We start from the raw sequence: 20,828 nt of genomic DNA on the forward strand, positions 1-20,828 counted from the left end.
TTGTTGCTTTTAACCAAATGCAGTCAGAAATCAAAGGGCATTTTGCATTCTCTGTGTGCGTGTGTGTGTGTGTGTGTGTGTGTGTGTGTGTAAATGTATGGATTTTTCAAGGTCAAGAAGCACAATGCGTTTTCAGGTACATCACCTTCAAGATAGTAGGCATTTAGAGTGGGAAAGTATTTAGGATGAGCATCCTGCAGTGAATCAAGATGAAACCTCTTGGTCAGAGCCACTTCTCTGAGTTGTGGATATAAGTCTGGGAAAACTAACTTGGCTATAGAACTTGGTCTAGGCAAGCACATCTGGGAAGCCGTGCTTATTTTTGTAAATAAAGTTTTAAAGTTTTATTGGAACACATTCAAGCCTATTTGTTTATGTATTGTTTTTGGCTGCTTTCATAATATATTTCCAGATGGATAGTTGCAACAGAAGTCATGTGACCAGCAAAACTGAATATACATATTCTCTTGATTTTTATGGAAAAAGTTTGCTGACTTCTGCTATAAATTACTCTGCAAAAATAGAGCATGTAAAGTGCCCTGTATTGTCTGTAGGGGTAGTTGTGCTGAGGAAGGGGTAAGTAGTAGTTTTCTTGTGCTGAGAAAGGGGTAAGTGGTAGTTTTCTATCCCTAATCCCCTGTATGCCTTTCTAATACGTGCTTCTGTGACCCTTAAACAATGTTTGCTTTATAGTCAAATAAAGACATTACAATGGCTCAACCATGTTTGATTCCACTGTAGTTCTCTACTTTCTGTATCTGGACATCTTTTAATTAGTGAGTATGTTGAAAGATGACAATGGTAAGACAATATGGGATCTTTCAGAAGCCTATAAGAACCACAATGGAAATAATAATAGCAATAATAAAAAAAACCTACAAAATTACCTGTGCGCTGGGCTCTATCCTAAATGCTTTAACATAAATTGTTCAAAACTTAAAATAACGTTATGAGTGGTTACTTTTATTATCATCACCACCATTTTATAGATATAGACAGAGGGGTTAAGTAATGAGTCCCAGCTCAAGAAGCCAGTGAGTGACAGAGCTGGGATTTATTTTTATTTTATTTTTATAAATTTATTATTTATTTTAGTTTCAGTTATGTTGAGTCTTCATTGCTGCACGCAGGCTTTCTCTAGTTGCAGCGAGCAGGGGCTGCTCTTTGTTGCGGTGCGTGGGCTTCTCATTGCGGTGACTTCTCTTGTTGCGGAGCACGGGCTCTAGGTGCACGGGCTACAGTAGTTGTGACACCTGGGCTTAGTAGTTGTGGCTCGCGGGCTCTAGAGCACAGGCTCAGTAGTTGTGGCACATGGGCTTAGTTGCTCCACGGCATGTGGGATCTTCCCGGACCAGGGCTCGAACCCGTGTCTCCTGCATTGGCAGGCGGACTCTCAACCACGGCGCCACCAGGGAAGCCCCAGAGCTGGGATTTAAATCCAGGTAGTCTGCCTCCGAAGGTTCTGTTCATATCCCCTATAAAATGTACTTAAGCGTTTGAAGTCTGTGATATCCAGAAATATCATGAAATAGTATGTTCTAATGATGGACATGTTGTAGCTAATAGGAAGTAGAACATACCAAATGAGAATTACCATGCTAAACTATCTTTATGTCAATAATAGAATTAACCCCAAAACTCTACCAACTATCTAAACTAATGATTTAAGAGGTATATCTAGAGTTCACAGCTCTGAATTATAAAAATCAGCTGCTTACTTGGCAAAGAGTGAAGGCTTGGCTAATAAAAGGTTTCTAAGAAGAAAAATAAAGCCTTAAAATAGGGAACATGCTGAATGTTTTTTTATCGAATTCCCTTAATACAGTTGGGTAGAAGGAAATATATATGGACAGATGACTAAATGGCTGATTAGTTATGTGACATAAGATGGAGGAGGCTGTCCTGGAAATTTACAAGCATATCCCAGATCAAGGCATTGGGCTAGTTCATGACTTGGTTCTTGCAGTATTCTTGTCAAGTCTCTTTTTTTCTAGTCTTATTTACATTGAAACAAATGATGTACGTGCATCATTTTCCCTGAAGCCCTCTCAGAAATGTCTGTCACAAAGCAGTTGCCAAACTTTTCTTTCCAGTCTCTGATTTTAATTGGTTCACCTCTTGTCACTGAGAAATCACTTTGTTTGGAATTTTCAAGATACCTTTTATTCAGCTCACACAAATACATTAATGTGTTTTGTGCTATGGCGGCAACATAAAATAAAACTTTTTTCTTGCTGTTCTGAAATTACCAGCTTAGTACTGAGAATAATGATGTGCCTTTAAAATGCCTGCAGTTAAAAAAGGAAATGCTTTCTGGATGAATTGAATTCTTATTTGTTTTTACTCCTGTGATCTTTAGCGTTCCCCACTCCCATGTCATCACTGAATTATAAAAGCGTCAGAAATAATTCCCTAAGTACTGTTCCAGGCCCCTTCCTGCATTCAGAAAGCACTTCATGTAAACTGTCTTGGAGAGATCCCTTCATTCTTTCATTCTTTCAGTAGTTATTGAATGCTTGCCGTGCACCAAAAACCTTCTCCAGCCCAGGTGACACAAAGATGAAAAGACAGTGCCTCTTCCCTTGATGAGCTCTCTGTCTGGAAGAGAAGACATATACAAAGAAAACAAAGACAGACGTACATTATGATGAGTACTTGCCTAGATAGTAGCTGGGGAAACTCTCAGAGGACACAGTAGTCTATTTTGCCTCAGGGAGGGAGAAGCACCTTCACCAGGGAGCTGATATTTAAAGATGCCCAAGTAAGGCCACTCACAAGTCTCTTTTAATTTAAAATGATAGATTTAAAATCAAATGAGGAAATAGTTAAAATTATTTTTAAATTTAAAAAATTAAAAGTATACATTCAAGAAAAGGTTGGCTAAATTAATGACATCTACATCCTTGACGTTCACTGGAGAGTAGGCCCCATAATGAAGCAGATTCATTTTCGCTAGCAAAGGACTTATATCTTTTTTTAAAAAAAGTTACTTTGAAATCAGGGTTTTGTCCCAAATTAACTTTATATTCTCTCTCTCACATGAACTCTGAAAGATGTGGATTGGATCTCAGCTGTCCAGTCTGTTTATCCCTGGATTCCCAACTCTTCTTTATTACTGCAGCTTTAAAAATCAATCCTGATATCTGGTAAGGCAAGAACGCTCCCCATTTCTTCAGAAGTTCCGGGCTCTTCTTGGCCTTTGTTCTTGCAAATGAATTTTATGATTGTATTACATTGTCCATATCAATTCCATAAAATACTTTGGGGAATTATTTGGAATTGGATTGAATGCATAGGTAAACTTAGTTAGAATTTATGCTATCACAGTCTTCTCCATGAAAATGATATACATTTCCATTCATTTAGATCTTTTAAAATATCTCTTAATACAATTTGTACTTCTCTTCCTTCTTCTTCTTTCCTCTTGCTGTCTCCTCTGTAGAATTCTCAAAGTAACCTCAAGACACCAGAGATATTGCAACCACATCAACACACCTGTTATCCCAGGGCCCAGATTTCTAAAAATGTCTAAATCCAGTTTAAGTTCAATGCCTTATTATTTTCCTCTGAAGCCTTTGCTGGTAAATTTTATCCCACTATGATCACTTTCTTGCTCTTTTTCCCTTCCACACATATTTTTGCTGGACTTCAGTCTGCAGTTGTAATAAGGCCTTTTCACTGGTCTTTGGTTGTGTGTTCTTCTGTTGTTTTCTCCTCCTCATAAGAGCCTATGACTGCTCTACTTTGTCATTCCTCCACTGGATTTAGTAAAGGGCTTGACATGAGTTAGGCTGGCATTCAAAATTGTTTATTAAAGGAACAAAAAGCTTCAGCAAATGGTTCTTTTATCCAGAGTCTTTCATTTTTAGAGTCAACCCCACTTGGTGATGGATCATGAGAAAAGAAAGCTTTCCCCTTGTCACTTTACTTCTTTCAGACTTGTCAACATGGCTTTCTTCACACTGAAGAAAAATAATGTATCACTTAGTATCAAACTATTTGCTTTTCAAATTGAATATCTTAGAATAATAAATCATAAGAGAAAGGCCATGAATCAAAAATGCCACCTGAACACATCCTGTGTTTTTTTTCCCTCAGTACAGCCCAAAGTGTCTGCTCCGTTAGAATGAATCATCAGATAATCAACACAAAAGGCCTCATTTCAGTTCATTATTCACAGCGAAAGGCTGGCTTTGAGCCCTGATACACTTCAGAACTTTGGTTTACAGAGATAATAAAAACATTCAAAGATATGTGACGCCAACCTGAGTGTTTCCATCTCTGTAGACACGGCATGAGTCCAACGCGGGCCTTAGCCTCGAGGGGCAGCCTTTTCCTCAGCACACACCCTGTAAACAGCCTCCTTCCCTGGCAGTGTCTCCTGACCGTGGTCATCCTGAGCCTTGGTTAAGCGGCAGCGCTCCCTACTCAGATGTTCTTTATTCACCCCTCTGTCAGACCAAATAAACACTTTTTTAAAGATCCCAATCCCACTCTGAAGAAAGGGGGCAGATTTATTTGGTCATATATTCATTTGGCACACATTATTGAAGGTCCACTGTGTCTGGGACAGTGTGCTTGGTGTGGAGGGAAGAGGGGCGGACCAGACCAGATGTTCCCACAACTTATACTGAAGATGAAAAGTAAGAGGAAGGACATCTTTATGCACATAGATGGTAAAATGCAGACACAAGAGATGTCACAAAGCAGTACAGAGGGTTGCTGCCTGAACAGACCCTCAGAGCAGTATGTACTCAGAGGGTAACAAAAAGTGGAGAATAGGTTGGTGTTATTCGGGGTTGGGGTTGGGGAATGGGATTGATTGTAAAGGATGGAAATGTTCTATATCTTGATTGTAGTGGTGGTTACATGACAGTATACATTAGTCAAGTCTTAGATTTGTATGCTTAAAATAGGTTAATTTTATTGGATGTAAATTATACCTCAATAAAGCTAATTAAACATTAAAAAAAAAAGTGCTCTGAAAGCAAGGGGTTGGGAAGAAGGACATTGTCTTCGTAGACAGGAGACCTCTATTCTATTACCTGCATATGTAACAACGTTCTTCAAGGCTTTGAGATCAATACTGCCGTCATCCCATCAGAGTCAGAAGTCTACTGGCCTTTAAGCCCAGTGTCCATTCACATCAAAGTGACTGCAGAAATAGCGTGCGCTGTCCCCTCCTCCCTGTTTTTATAAGGTATTCTCATTAGCCCTCTTCCCAGTGATCATCTCCATATTTCTCTGAAGCCCTCCCCCATCCTGTCCTCCAGCAAACCTCCCAAACTCTCCCTCTGTGAAATTGCAGCTCATTGACCAACAAACTCTTCTCAATTTTTAAACTTCTTTTCTCATTACTTCAGCTGACACCTGCCAATCTTTTGAGGGTCCTACTTCCTTTGTACCCTCTGAGGTGGTGGCTGTTTATTTTCTCAAATCTCCTATCTTCAAACTAGAGATGGATCTAGAGTCATCCTTGCTACCTGTTGCTGCTTTCAGATCATTATCCTACCAGTATAATTTTAACAGCCTATCCCTTTGAGGCCTATGACATTCAGTTATGTCATCCTTTTCTGCTCTCCACTATTATCATTTATCATGCCTCAGATAACTCCTTGCCATTCATCAAAAACTTTGGTACCTGGGACAAGCTTCCTCCCTACTTCAAGGGCTGCTCTCAGTTGGAACAACATTAACATCCATTTCCCTGACTCATCCAAACATGCCTCTTACTTCCTCACCTCATTTCCAAGGACATTCTCCCCCCTGCTTTGGCTCTTTCATTATTGATAACTGCTCCACCTCCCAAACTTCAGTTTAAACATCTCATCAACCACAGCCTTTTTCGTTATCCAGGTTGCTTCTTTTGCAACTATCACTACCACTCACTTTGAAAAATTATCTTTCTGGTTTAGTCTTAGAAAGATTTCTAGTTTCCTTCTACTGTCTAGGCTTCCCCTCTTCCTCGGTAACAGAAAACTTGTATGTTGTCTTGGTACATGGACATCTGGAGGAAATACCAAATTTAATCTTATTCTCTGACCAACCAACAGTCCCAAGAGGGGGTGGGCTGAATTTCTTTACCTTGAAATGGAAAATGCCAGGAGTCGCCAGGCTGGGAAATCTTAGGATCTGAATTAGGATGTTGGAGAGTGAGCAGCAAACACCCAGTGTTCTCTCAGCACAATCTCAATCAGTCTAATACCAGGAGATATCCCAGCCCCTGCAGATGTCCTGGGAGTTCCAGACAGAGGATCCAGGATCATCCCTGTCTATATTTGATCAGGAGTGAACAACCACTGTGTAGTGGAAAAGTGCAGCCAGGACTTGGAAAGATGTAGCTGGACCCTTGGAACTACCAGCATGATGGTTAGGTCATTTCCTTAACCTTGAAATAATGGCTCTCCACATTTTGTACAATTGAAATTTTTGGACTGTGTGCATTGGATTGTGGTAGAGTTTTCTGAAATCATGCTTTGTTTCCATTACCCTTTGACCCTCTGTAATCTGGTTTTACTCTCTCACTTCATTGAAACTGTTTTTGTCAAGGTAACTGATGTTAACCATAGTGCTAAATTGACTGTACAAATTATTTGTCTTTATTTTACTTGACCTGCATTCAGTATACCTGACCACATCCCCTTTTTTTCTAACACTCTCTTAACTTGGATTCCATGACAACATCCTCTATTTGCTTTTTCCCTTACCTTTAGGGCCATTCTTTCTCAAATTTCTTTGATGTCTTAGCTTCTTCCATCCGACCTCTTAACTACTGAAGCCCTTCAGGGCTCCATCCTAAATCATTCTCTGTGTCTAGACGATCTTACTCACTTCCATGGACTTAAGCAGCATATTGATGTTGATTATTCTCAAATTTATATTTCTACTGTACAGTTCTCTTTTGCATTTTAAGATTGCATATCCAATGGCCATCTGCGCCTGATTTTCTCAAATTTTATTAGAACAAAATTTTGTTATAATCAGTCTTGTTTTCCCACTCTTCCTACGTGACCCCAGAAATAACCCCCATTTCTAAATTTTCCATCTAAGCACTCTCGAAGGGTGCTATATTCAGAAACTAAGGAATCATCCTTGATTCTTTTCTCTCCCATTGCCCTCTCTTTAGTCCATTTTTATTTCCTGTTAATTATGTAAGTTATATTTCAGAGTCATCCGCTTCCTCTGTTTGCAAAATTATGCCCTCAGACCACCACCATCTCTTACCTGTACTACTGCAGTCAACTACTACTGACTGGTCTCTCAGTGACTCCCATTTCCCTCCACCTCTTCTCCACATATTGGGAAAAGGGATCCTCTTAGGGGTAAATTAAATAATGTTTTCCTGCATGAAATCCCTCAGTGGCTTCCCTTTTAACTCAGAAGAAAACCCAATTTTTTAATCCATCCTTGCATGATATGGCCTCAGAACCAAACCACTGTCCCCATTTCTCACTGAAAGTTGGCCCCACCAGTTTTGTCTAAGCTCCTCTGACGTGCAAGGCCTTTGTTATCTCAGAACTTTTGAATTTGCTGTTCTTCCTCTGAGATGATTTCCCTCTGTTCTCCTTTCTGTAGGTCTCAGCATAAATGCCACCTCGTCTCAAGGAAGACTTCCTTGATCATACTAATTAAAATTGATCCCTCTGAGGATTTTTGTACCTCAGCCTTTCATGGGTTTCCTTATTAGCAATTGGTATCATATGGAAATGTTTATATTTGCTTATTTGAGTGCATGGACTTAACTGTTACCTGTCAGTATCCTTAACATTATCACAGTGCCTGGTACATAGTGGACATTCACTATGGGTACATAGACCTTTTCTAAAAAGGAGTTATCAGAAGGAGCATTCATGGAGGAAAAACTTATAATTTTACTTGGCAGTTTCTGGTATATGTTAAGGACTCAATAAATGTTAACTGTTAGCCACTGTTACTGTATTTGTAATTTAAGCCTCACTTATAAATTAATCTAGCTCCTCCCCAGGTGACAGATCCAGCCTCAGCTAAGGTCCAAACTGTCTCAACTCTCTCATTATCAAACCATAGAACTCTCAAGCTGTAGTATGCAGCAGAATCACATGGGGAGACTGTTCAACATGCGCGTTCCTGGGATGCATCCCCAGAGATTCCTTCATAGTAAGTCTGGGGAAAAACCCAGAAACATGTGCTTATAATGAACACTCCAGGCTATTATTTATGAAGATGGGGGTTCCAGGACCTCATCTGGGGATACGTTGGCATGGGATCCATCTGTTTCTTCCTTGCAGATAGCTAATCTTGTAGGATTGAGAAGAAATGTATTTTGCTGGTTGGATTTTTAGAACAAACAAACAGGAAGGAGGTTTGTTAAAGAGAAACTTTTAAAGAAATGTATTAAAAGAGGATTTGTCCTAGAGGGCCATTAGATAGGGAAACTCACTGGGGAAAGTCATTGAGCATCAGAGCCTTAGAGCTTTGTCAGAACAAACTAACACACGCCCTTACTCCCTCACACTCACACACACTCTCTCTCTCTCTCTCTCTTTCTTTCTGTTTCTATCTCTGTCCCTCTATAATCTCTCTCCCAGTTTTTGGTCGCTCATGGATCTTTCTACTCATATTTGGGCGGGTGCAAAATAACTACATCAGTAACACCATCACCAAACACAAAAATCTATAAAGCTTTGAAAGATAGCTGAAGGGATCCTTAGTTCTTTTGTTGAGGCTAAGTCTGCTATATAGGGTTCTTAGTCCTGGTGGGAGCAGCAGCTATAGAAATCATGAATATGCTACATGGCAGATTGATCTTGCTAACGTCCAGAATGTCTGTTTAACTGTTCTATCAATGCAGTCTGTATTCTGCCGGTTACTTCTCTGCACTTCTGGTAAATAGAGCCAAGTAAATGACAATGGAGAAAAATAATTCTCATATTGATATATCAAAATATTTTCTTACAAACATATTTCTTACAAAAACCTGTTTAAATCATAACGTTTTGTTATGTGAATCAGTGCCTTTTCTCCTCAAGGTCATTTTCTTCTATTTATCCACAGACAAATTAAATTGAATAATTAGGGTTGAATTCGTTTTTCTGGATTGACTTTATTAAAAAAAAAGATCAGATTTTTTGAGCATTTCTCCATGTGGTTGGGTGTCAAAATACTAAACCTTTAATTTGAAACTGGACTAATACAGGAAATCCTTTGTTCTCTAGGTCTTTCTTGAAAAAGGAGATGTACATGTTGATACATCTTTAATAATCACACATTGCCTATTATCACAAAGGTGTTTGTGGGGGACAGTAGCAGCCCATCAAATTCTAACCTTACACTTTCAGTATGAATTTCTGCCATCTCTTGTGTGTGATAGTGATGAATGCTTTCATTTTAAGTGCAATAGAATAAGCATCCTCAGTAAAGATCAGAGTTTCTTTGTTCTGTTTACATCAAATCTTCCCTCAATTGTTGCCATTTATCTGCCAGTGTAATTGCAGATGATACCCTGTGTCTGGATGCCACAGAATCAAAAATGATTTAGCAGAAGCAGTTGCTACCTATCCTTACTTACCTTGCTAGAAAGTTGACAATAAATTGAGAAGAGGGCACTCAAGTGAAAGTACTTCAAAGAAGGTGTACTCTGAGGGGTGTCAACCTTTATTGCCTGCAGTAAGTACTGGAGGACTCGAGTCCCTCAACAATTTATCCTCAAATTATCTTCCTAATGTCCTCACTACTGACATTTCCCATAGATCTATGACTCAAAACACATCAGCCTAACCTGTCCCTGATGGTACTGAGCCACTGGGTCGTTGCAGTGCAGCTAACCAATGCTTTAATGGTGTAATTGTTTAGTTGATGAATATTTATTGGATCCATCATGTTCCAAGTATTATGCTAAGCACCGGAGATACAAGAATGAATAAGACATCTGTGATCACTACTGCATGAACTTTTCAGTCTAGTAGAAATGAGACAGTAATTAAACAATGAATTATAATAAATTCTGAAAACACTATGTAGTGAGCATATAAGAAAGAATTAGAAAATGAAAAGGGCAATCTCCTTTATCTACTGGATTAGTATAGGCATTCTGAGGGGAGTGATGTGAAGTTTGAAGCTGGATTGGGGAATTGGGAAAAGAAAGAAGTATCAGAACCTTAGGAAGAGAAAACCACATATTCAAGTGACCTAAGATGAAAAGGATAGCACATTTGAATATCTAAAAGAAGCATAATATACGTAGAGCCTAGAATTTCAGAGAGCATGGAGCTTGATAAGAGACTCTGGAGATGGTTGTGAGCTAAATGATGGAGGAATGACTCAAGAAGTTTGGGTTACATACCAAGAGCAATGGACAGTAGAAGGTTTTTAAGCAGGACAAGTGAAATCATTGTATCTTTGCTGTTAAAAGGTTCACTCTGAGAAGAACCTAGGGGATGACTAGGAAGAGAAAAACTAAAGAGGAGAGAGGAGAAGTATGCTTGATATGTGAAGCTTAGCAATTTAGAGTATGTTAGACATTTAATTTCCCAGGATAATTGGAGGGAGGACTTGGCATGGAGGGAGAGAGACAGTGAACCAGCAACTAAATTCTTAATGGGTGAGATAGCAAATGATAGCAGTGAGGAGTAGCAGTAGAAGATTCAGTATATCGCCCATTCTTCTGAGCTGCCAGAATCACATTTTTTCACAGAAATGGCAGAAGCACATGAGAGCTGTCTCTAATGCAGAAATACATTTCATGCCTTTGCTTGGATCATGACTTACAACACCTTTTAGCCAGATCAAGTCCATGGCACATCTCACCATCAATGATACAGGAAAGTATACTTCACCCACAGGGTGGGTAGGACTATTTGCTGAATCCAAACCCCAATAGGGATTATATTCCTCAAATTAAAAGTCATGGTAACCTGCAGGACTCTGAGATTGCTTTGTGAGAACTGGGAAGGAAACTGCCTGGCATACATTGGTGTCCAGTAAATATTTGTTGAACTACTGAATTTTTTTCCTACCCTCACTGTATATACAACCTGTGATACTCAGTTGGATTTTAGAGATTTGCTAGACTTTGATCCAGTTGAGATTTCCAGATTCTGTATCCATTTCACTCTCTCATCTTAGGCAAGTTCAGAAATGCTTCTCCTCATTGATCTTGCAGTCAGGTTACAGATCACAGACACATTATTTCTTAGAGAATGTTTGGGGGTTCTGTGATATATATTATGTAAGCTATTCCAAATATTCAGTTTTAGCTTCTAATCAGACCTCAGCAATCATTGTGTGGAAAATATCACCTGTTAAATTACTAATTTTTGATTTTAAGTAAAAACCACTTTCCACTTCAGGGAGTACAGTTAACTTTCCAACCTTTCAGGCATCAATTGTTGTAACACATGAGTCCCAAATTCAAAATCTTTGGCTTTGAAGCTTCATATTTTTTTATAAATATAAATAAGTTCTTGTGAAGTATTAGTGCATCCTCTCCAAGCCACAAGGAAAGAAAGGTTGTAATGAATAAATGAATGAATAAAGAGACTCAAAATATCTTTAAAACCATAATGAAAGAGCACATTCTAAAAGCAATAATCAGAAAATTAAATTACTAGTAATACATCATATTGATAAATATTTGTTCACTGATTTACTCATATTTTTCACATTTGAGGGGGTAAATGTCTATATATTCTGTGCCAGAGAAAATAATAGTGAAGATTAATATTGTACTTAGTATGTATCAGACACTCTTCTAAATGTGTTACGTATATTTTGTAACAACCTTAGGGGTCGATTCTATTATTATCCCCATTTTACAGATGAAAACATGGAGGCACAGAGGATAAGTACCTTACTGAAAGTCACAAAGCTAGTTAAGTGTCAGTGAGTGGAATTTGAACTCAGGCTTTCTAGGTCCCCCAGTCTATGCTCTTAACCATTAAGTGACCACATCAACTTGGAAGATGCACACTTCTTTAGGAAGGCATCATAGCATAGTGATTAAGGATATTGGTTTTAGAACAAACAGGTTTCAATTAAAATCCCATTTCTACTCTTTATTAGCTCTGTACCTTCAGCAGTTTTCTCACATCTTTAAACCTCAGTTTTGTTTGTTTGTTTTTTGCGGTACACGGGCCTCTCACTGTTGTGGCCTCTCCAGTTGCGGCGCACAGGCTCCAGACGCGCAGGCTCAGCGGCCATGGCTCACGGGCCTAGCTGCTCCGCGGCACGTGGAATCTTCCCGGACCGGGGCACGAACCCATGTCCCCTGCATCGGCAGGCGGACTCTCAACCACTGCGCCACCAGGGAAGCCCTAAACCGCAGTTTTTTCTGTGTGTCAATGAAGAGTATATTTACTTAGAAGGGTTATTAATGAGATAAGAAAGTATACTTAGAGTATTGGCATATAATAAACTAGGATTATTAATACTATTTTGTCTGAGTACCCAGGGAAATTAAATGACTTGCCCAAGGTCATATATCTAGTTATGGAAAAGTAAAGTCTAATCTATGGATTTCTTGGTTCAAAGTCCAAAACCTTACACTCTGGCAATGGCCACTCCCCAGGGATTTCTTACATTACTTGATAAGGTGAGATGATCCAGAAAGGAAACATGTCCCCTAACAATGTGGTTACAAACTACACAGCGTGGCCAGGCTTTACAAACATGTTACATCACTTCCATCAGCCTGCATGCTATTGTCATCCTGTTTTCTTCAACAAATCAGAAACAATAAGTAACAGGATATTCACAACAAAGCCAGTTTTCTTCATGAGGATTTTCCAATAAAAATTTGAGGATGCAGTTAAGTTTACATCATCAATATCTCCATCCCCATACTAAGTGCTGCTCTATTTCTCACTCTACACCCTAACATTTATCATCACTCAGTTAAGAAGTTCACACATTTATAGATTTCTATACCTGAGCATTCAACTGCTAGTTTCTTGCATAATATAAGGTTATGTCAAGAATGTTTAAAAATCTACTTGTTCCCAAATCATCAAGTTATCTTTTACCCTTCTAAGTCTAATAGGAAGAGATGTACATATAAGGGACATATTCTATTTGCCTGGTATTTTGGATGTTTTAAAGCTATTCATAGACATTGTAGCACATAAGCTGTTCTGTGTCCTTCATATATATTACATTAATAAAATTATTTAGGTTGCATTTAATTTCTAGGAATTCAATTAATGCAGTCACACTCAAAGTGGTTTTAAATGTCTTTGTGGTCTGCATAGCATTCTTCCAGGAAGGCCCTAAACGTTGTTCGTTCAAGTCATAGTTTTGATGACCCCCTGTGCTTTCTGCAGATATTTTCTTTACATTCTCCAAGTCTGATTTGATTTAGCCCCATAGCTTTATAACTGTCCCTGAAACACATGGGGTATAACTATAATCGATGATTCAGCACATTTCCATCACATAAAAATCAAATTTCCGGTGGCACCACTTACTCTTTATTGTGCTGAGATCAATAGTTGGAGGGACCCTTAACCCAGCCGTGTACCTGTCTACCCAACGTGTACTCGTAATATCAGTCTATAAATTCAATAGAAATATTAGGTTACAGGGGCATTCATGCTCAGAATAGCAAGATTTCTTGAGTTTTCAGTGTGCTTCAGACAAATTGCGCTACTAACTAACCACGGTTTTCCAGAGTGAAAGTACACCACAGGGCAGGACTCCGAGCTGCTCAACTGTGTGTGGTGAGTAGCAGGGCAGAGTGAGTTCTAGGATATTTTTAGGATTTATAAGAAGTCAGTCCTTCCATCTACTTGGTTGATTATAAGAACTGACATCCTTGGATACGTTCATATTTCTTTTTTGCTGGACTTTTTCAAATAACTCGAGACCCTTCTTTTTCTGGGTCAAAGTGGGAGTTCTTAGCATCATTCCATAGAGAGTTGCTCCTCACTGAATACATATTCAAAGCTACTTATTCACCTAGTCCTGCTTTTCTTCTTGTTCATGCCTTTCTTTTATATTTATAGTAAATGCAACTATACATCTTTTTAATGTCACACCTAAACTCTAATAAAATATTTAATTGGACAAGAGGCATTGACACAAGCTTTCAAAACATACAACGTTCAGAAGCACCTTTGAAACGATTCTTAAACCAAGAGTGAAGCACTTTTAAATAGGTTTCTCTAGTAGATTTTAATGCTTTCTAGTTTACATTGTTTCAAAAAGCATGAAATAAAACAGACACTATTTTCTTATACTTTGCTCAAGCTAGCTCATCGGTAACTGATCTAAATCTAAGCTGTTACCTCCTCCCGCACAAAAGTTGACTTTGAATGGGTTTTTTTTTTTTTTGAGGTAAGAAACTTATAACAAAATATAATTAATTATATATTAGTAATTACATAATTTTTGCAATTCTTATTTTTAATATAACTGACTAAGGGCTTAAGAAGATCCTCTTACCAGCTAGAAGAAAATTCACAGACTACTGTTCTTCTGTCTTCATCTATATATATATATATTTTAATTTATTATTTATTTAGTTAGTTTCTGCTTTATAACAAAGTGAATCAGTTATACATATACATATGTTCCCATATCTCTTCCTTCTTGCGTCTCCCTCCCACCCTCCCTATCCCACCCCTCTAGGTGGTCACAAAGCACCGAGCTGGTCTCCCTGTGCTGTGCGGCTGCTTCCCACTAGCTGTCTATTTTACGTTTGGAAGTGTGTATATATGTCCATGCCACTCTCTCACTTTGTCACAGCTTACCCTTCCCCCTCCCCATATCCTCAAGTCCATTCTCTAGTAGGTCTGTGTCTTTATTCCCATCTTGTCCCTAGGTTCTTCATAACCTTTTATTTTTTTCCCTTAGATTCCATATATATGTGTTAGCATACAACAAAAAATCTGGAAACAATAAATGCTGGAGAGGGTGTGGAGAAAAGGGAACACTCTTGCACTGTTGGTGGGAATGTAAATTGATACAGCCACTATGGAGAACAGTATGGAGGTTCCTTAAAAAACTACAACTAGAACTACCATACGACCCAGCAATCCCCACTACTGGGCATATACCCTGAGAAAACCATAATCCAAAAAGAGTCATGTACCACAATGTTCATTGCAGCTTTATTTACAATAGCCAGGACATGTAAGCAACCTAAGTGTCCATCAACAGATGAATGGATAAAGAAGATGTGGCACACATATACAATGGAATATTACTCAGCCATAAAAAGAAACGAAATTGAGTTATTTGTAGTGAGATGGATGGACCTAGAGTCTGTCATACAGAGTGAAGTAAGTCAGAAAGAGAAAAACAAATACCATATGAATGGGCTTTTGCTGAGTTGTATCCCAACTAAGATTCCACCATAAGACTTTGCTATTTTAAGACAGGAAAATTAGTTTGAAAAGTGAGCTATCTTTTGTTTACCAAAAAGATTTGATGAGTTATTTTGCTGTTAGATTTCAGAGAATAGACAGGAGGAGTAAGACAAAGAGAAAGCTATATTGCTATGCATAATAAAATAAAGAAAACAATGGAGTTTGTAGGGGTAGCTTGGGAAGACAGGATGGGAGGGCCCAGGGATGGGGAGCAGAAAAGACATGAAAACGGTGACAGAGACCAGGGGTGGTCCTACAGCAGGAGACCTGGTGTCTGAAGGGATAAAGCCGTCAGGAGTTGATGGTAAAGATGCCTGAACATTTTATGAGAAGAGGCATGCTAATGTTCGGGTTCAAGTATTGATTCCTCTGTGATTCTGTGTAATCCCATTCACTCTCTTGAACTTTATCAAAAAGTCTGCTGCACACAACTGCTTTATGTGAGTGGCATTTTTTTTAAGTTAAGAAAACAGTATTTGTACCAAAGTGTGGCTTACAGAAGAGCTAAGGGGTGTGGAAGTATATTTATACTTCCATATCTTAATACATATAGAAATAGATACAGGTATGTATATATCTTAAAAATCTAGATTATTTGGTGTCTTCTAGCTTATTTTTTTAAGATTTGGAGATTTTTATGTGTCAGGCATTGAAATGAGTCTTTCCACATTGAAGGATCACTGCCTTGAGGTAGAACAGAAACAATTCAAGAAAGGCATGGCATGATGTTCCTAAGTGTCAGAGCAGGAGCGCAGTTCTCACTCCTCCACGGACACTGTATGATTATGAGATGGAAGAAGAATGTGATAGGGGTGACTTCATTTATATGAGCCCATGGCTTGCCTTTGTTTCTTTTTGAGAAGTGATCAGTATCTTAACAAATTTTTCACAACAAATGTACACATCAACTGAAAAATGTTTCTATCAGGACATCCCTAAAGCAGAATCAGGGGTGACCACCTAAATGAATATTGTGACCAGGAAGGTCGAATGGTACATTTTAGTTTATTTTAACTTCTGTTTGGAGAACCTACTGTTTAATCTTTCTCACGATCAACTAGACGTCTGTCCCCCACCTCCAGTAACATAAAACCTCAGACACACACTTTACATGCAGTAAGATATTTAGGAATGTGTGAAGGAGAACATGGATACCAAAGACGTTCCACCATTTCTTTATGGTGAAATTTGGGGCAGATCAGTTAACATATCTGAAACCTCCATTTCCCATCTGGAAAACAATAGAATAATCATACCCAAGAATGTTTTGTGAAGTACATTTCAAGTCTCTGTTTAGGTTATGCTTGCTATTGTCCCATCAGCCAAAGTAAGTCACAAGGCCAGCCCAGAGTCAGGGCAGGAAGCCATATCGAAGGGCATGGACAGAGGGAGGCCATCTTTGCAAGATTACCACACTTTTTCTTAAGATTGGGAGAAGGAAGATGTCCTTCCTGGTTCCAGACGGCCTGACAACATTCTCAAAGAAAGAAAATCTTGCTGTTTCTCACCTCACATCTCGTGTTCGCTGAGTATTTGATTCAGTGCTATTCTTCCATTGCCAGTCTTCTACACAGCCTCCTTTTGACAAGGACTTGTGTATCTCTGACTCCTGGCATAGTGCTGGGCAGGTAGCAAATTCTCAGTAAATAGTTTTGAATGAAGAAAAGAATGTTTTGTGAGAGTTAAAGTGTAACATTTTAAAAGTGCTTCTTAACAAATAGGTAAAGGGCTTAGAATGCCTGTTAGTTTTTAGCCTTCTGGGCTACCTCTCGCAGGCTGCTGCCTCTTCTTCCCTAGCACACTGTGGCTTCTGCCATTTGTAATCATCAGCAAAGCCAAACTGCCTCATAGGCTAGATACATTTTTATTGCTCCAAGTCAGGAGTCTTGCTGGTGACTGCATTGAGAGAGATTTTTGGCTCTGCTTAACTGTAGCAATTACATTCAGAAGAATGGAAGGGCTGAAAGCCAGTGTGTCAGCCAAGCAAATGCTACAAATGCCTGTCTATTTTAAAAAGAGTTAAAAGCTGTATTACACACATACCCTAGTACAACACACCTCCACTACCACCACGAAAGCATTAGCCGTTTGCTTCCCAAAGCCAAAATAAACTATTTACATTTTACTCTCATTTTTGCTTTCTTGGGACATTTTTCTAGAGGAGGTAAATGTATCTAATTTCCTACCTAACCCATATAACTCATGATTCTCTCCTCCTCTTTAGTGACTGTCAAAGAATAGATAACTTCATTGAGAATTTTGCGTCTTGGCTGTGCCAACTCATAATTATTGTCCTCAATTTACAGCCCCAGAGAAATAGCTCCCTCAATGCTCTATGAGTGTTGAGTGCAAAATGCTGCTACAAGACTCCTGAGTCCAGGAGATTAATCGTCATTTCACATTGCCTTCCAAGTTCTTCATTATTAACATTACACATATTAGTTATGCATATTAATACAGCTATACATATTAACATATTATTTATACATATTTTTAACCTTATTTAGTACACTGCTATGTGACAGGCAGTGTTCTTAGTTCTTTAGATATATCATTTAATTTGATCCTTTAAATCATACCATGAGGTTGGAAATGCTTTATTATTCCCAACTTACAGATGAGAAGACTGAAGCATGGATGGGGTGGTAACTTGCTAAAGATCTGTCATGAAATTGGAGAGACAGGATGCACATTCAAACCTCTAATCCTGCACCCCACACCTCGTCCCCGGGGCCACACTCAGGATTGAGAACCACTGAAACGTGGTCACAGGCTACCTTTTCTTTCTTTCGTTTTAATTGAAGTATAGTTGATCTATAATATTATATGTTACTGGTATACAGTATAGTGATTCACAGTTTTTAAAGGTTATACTCCATTTGTAGTTACTATAAAATATTGGCTGTATTCTCTGTGTTGTATAATATATGCTTGTAGCTTCTTTTATACTTAACAGTCTGTACCTCTTAATCCCCTATATTGCCCCTCCCTGCTTCCCTTTCCCCACTGGTAACCACTAGTTTAATCTCTGTATCCGTGAGTATGCTTCTTTTTGTTATATTCACTAATCTGTTGTGTTTTTTAGATTTCACATATAAGTGATATCATACTGTAATTGTCTTTCTCTGTCTGACTTTTATTTCACTTAGCATAATGCCGTTTCAACCCCATGCATGGTGCATTGTCACCCCACTGGACTGCCCGCTGTTTGGGATGTGTGCGTACTCTGTGTTTCCCCAAGCGCTGGTCGCCAAATCTGGGATTTTCATCTCCTTCCCTCTTCCCTGTGCTCACCTGGAGAAACTCCATCCCCAAGGCGTCCAGTGTCAATTTCATCCTGTGGATTTCTGTGCCCACCTCCTGTCCCTAGACAACATTTAATTATCTCCACAGCACTATGATCTGTCTTCCATCATGCCAGAGTTTATATGTCACTGTTAACTGTTTACTGTTCTTTCTTTCCTTCTAGCTCTTTAAAGCAGGGATGGTATTGGAGGAGGTCATCGAGAGGCTGTGACTACAGGTTGACCCTTGAGCTGGACCTGGGCAGTTAGGTCTCCTCACCTGGAATGTGCATCCCACCTACTGTTCCCGCACTAGGAACCATGTTCAAGGATGCAGCTTTGAGAGAGCATGTGTTGTTGAGACCATCTGGACACTATATGTGACTTAACCCCTTTAAGGCCTCTGCATAAACTCTCTTAAGATTCTGGAGGTCAGTGCAGAGACCTGCTCGTCTTGTGGTGCCCAAGACAAGCCTTGTATGAAAATTCCCTTGCTTAGTAAACCTGCCGCCCACCAATCTGAGTGGCTTGCCTCTTTCTTTGATCTCTCCATGCTCTCCTAGTATGAGGACCAGTTTCAGATTTCACCCAGGGAAGCTCCCAGGTTTCAAACGAACAGATGGCATTTTATTGTTCTGCATTCTCTGTCTATCGAAGTGACTGGCCTTTAGCAGATACACATGCATACACAAATAATTATATTTTGAATTGATTTGATACAACTGCTTTAGCTGTCCTTTTGATTCTGTACCCAGTAAGGATTAGAACTAAATAAAATCAGAGACCCTTTCACCTAATTTTGCTCTCATTGGACATTTTTAAGTGAGTCAATCAGAGGTTTAGTCCTTTTTCAGAATGTTTCAGTCTGTGATTTTTGTTTCTGTGAGGTAATTTTAGTCCAATAAAAATAGCTGTTAGGTGTGTCAGGTCACTCTATGAATGTGGTGGCCAGGGTTTGCAGTTTGCTTTGTTTCTGCCCTCTGACATTTCTCTAGCTCTCATTTCCTTTCCATTAATTGTTGATTTACAGGCCTTTTATAAATTACTTTTAGCTATTAGTGAGATTTACCTGTTCTTCTTGAAAGTACCATGTGTTCAGATGAAGGCACCCATTTTAGAATCATCTTGTATAAAATCTTACGCTTTTTTGTATAATATTAGTTTCTTCATGAGTTCTAAAATTTCTCTCTTAATATTGTTTCATTATAAGAAGTCAAGAGAGATCAAATATGATGTTTGATGTGATAAAATGTAACTTAATATACTAGTCCTGCAACAGTCTTTCAAGTTGATGTCCGAAGCTTTTCCAGGCCCCTTAAAGAATAGAGAGGGGAGGTGGGAAATGGGAGCCCTGCCCTCTTCACAAGCACATACAAAGGCCAAGTGGAGCAGTAGTGCCCACCCTCTGGAATTTTGCCATAAGGCCATTGCTTGCAGGTCTTGGTTTTCTACTCTTTGATGCTCCCTACAGCATCTTGTGTCTCTCTGTTGGCTTGGCTTCCACCTCAGTGTCTACTCTCCGGGGATGATCAGCATCTGGTTATTGTTCTCAGTAGGCTGTGATTGTACCTGCTGCTTCAACTCTCTTCCAGAGTCTTCCCTTATTTCTGTTACTCTGAATTTTGCCACCCCTACTATCCACCTCTAGTCCCATTCTTTCCCAGACCCACACAATTCACTCCCGTTTAGATCCTTTCACTCCCAGAGCTGCCCACATCTAGATTGTCTCACATGGTGCACAGGTCTTTACCTTTGTATTAATTTCTCATCCTCAGAGTACGGCAGTAGAGGAGAAATGACTATATTTATATTTTTTCCTTAGATGGCATAATAGAAATTTTTTTAACATCTTTATTGGAGTATAATTGCTTTACAATGGTGTGTTAGTTTCTTCTGTATAACAAAGTGAATCAGCTGTACATATACATATATCTCCAGGCATAATAAAAATATTACTGAAATATATTATAACTTGTTTCTGGTCCAGTTTCTGTTCTTAGTGAGCTGTGTAACATTAGGCAAAAAATCGATGAGGAGTCTGCATCAGAATAACCTGTACAACCTTTTCAGTACACAAATTCTTGTGTTCAGTCATGGACCTATTGAATCTGAATCTCAGGAATGTGCATATTTCAGATCTACATGATGGTCTTGATTTTGTTATCTCAGATTTCCATCCAGGAATAAGATTTTTGTATATCAA

The sequence above is a fragment of the Globicephala melas genome, chromosome 21, assembly GCF_963455315.2.
Source record: "Globicephala melas chromosome 21, mGloMel1.2, whole genome shotgun sequence".
Taxonomy (NCBI): domain Eukaryota; kingdom Metazoa; phylum Chordata; class Mammalia; order Artiodactyla; family Delphinidae; genus Globicephala; species Globicephala melas.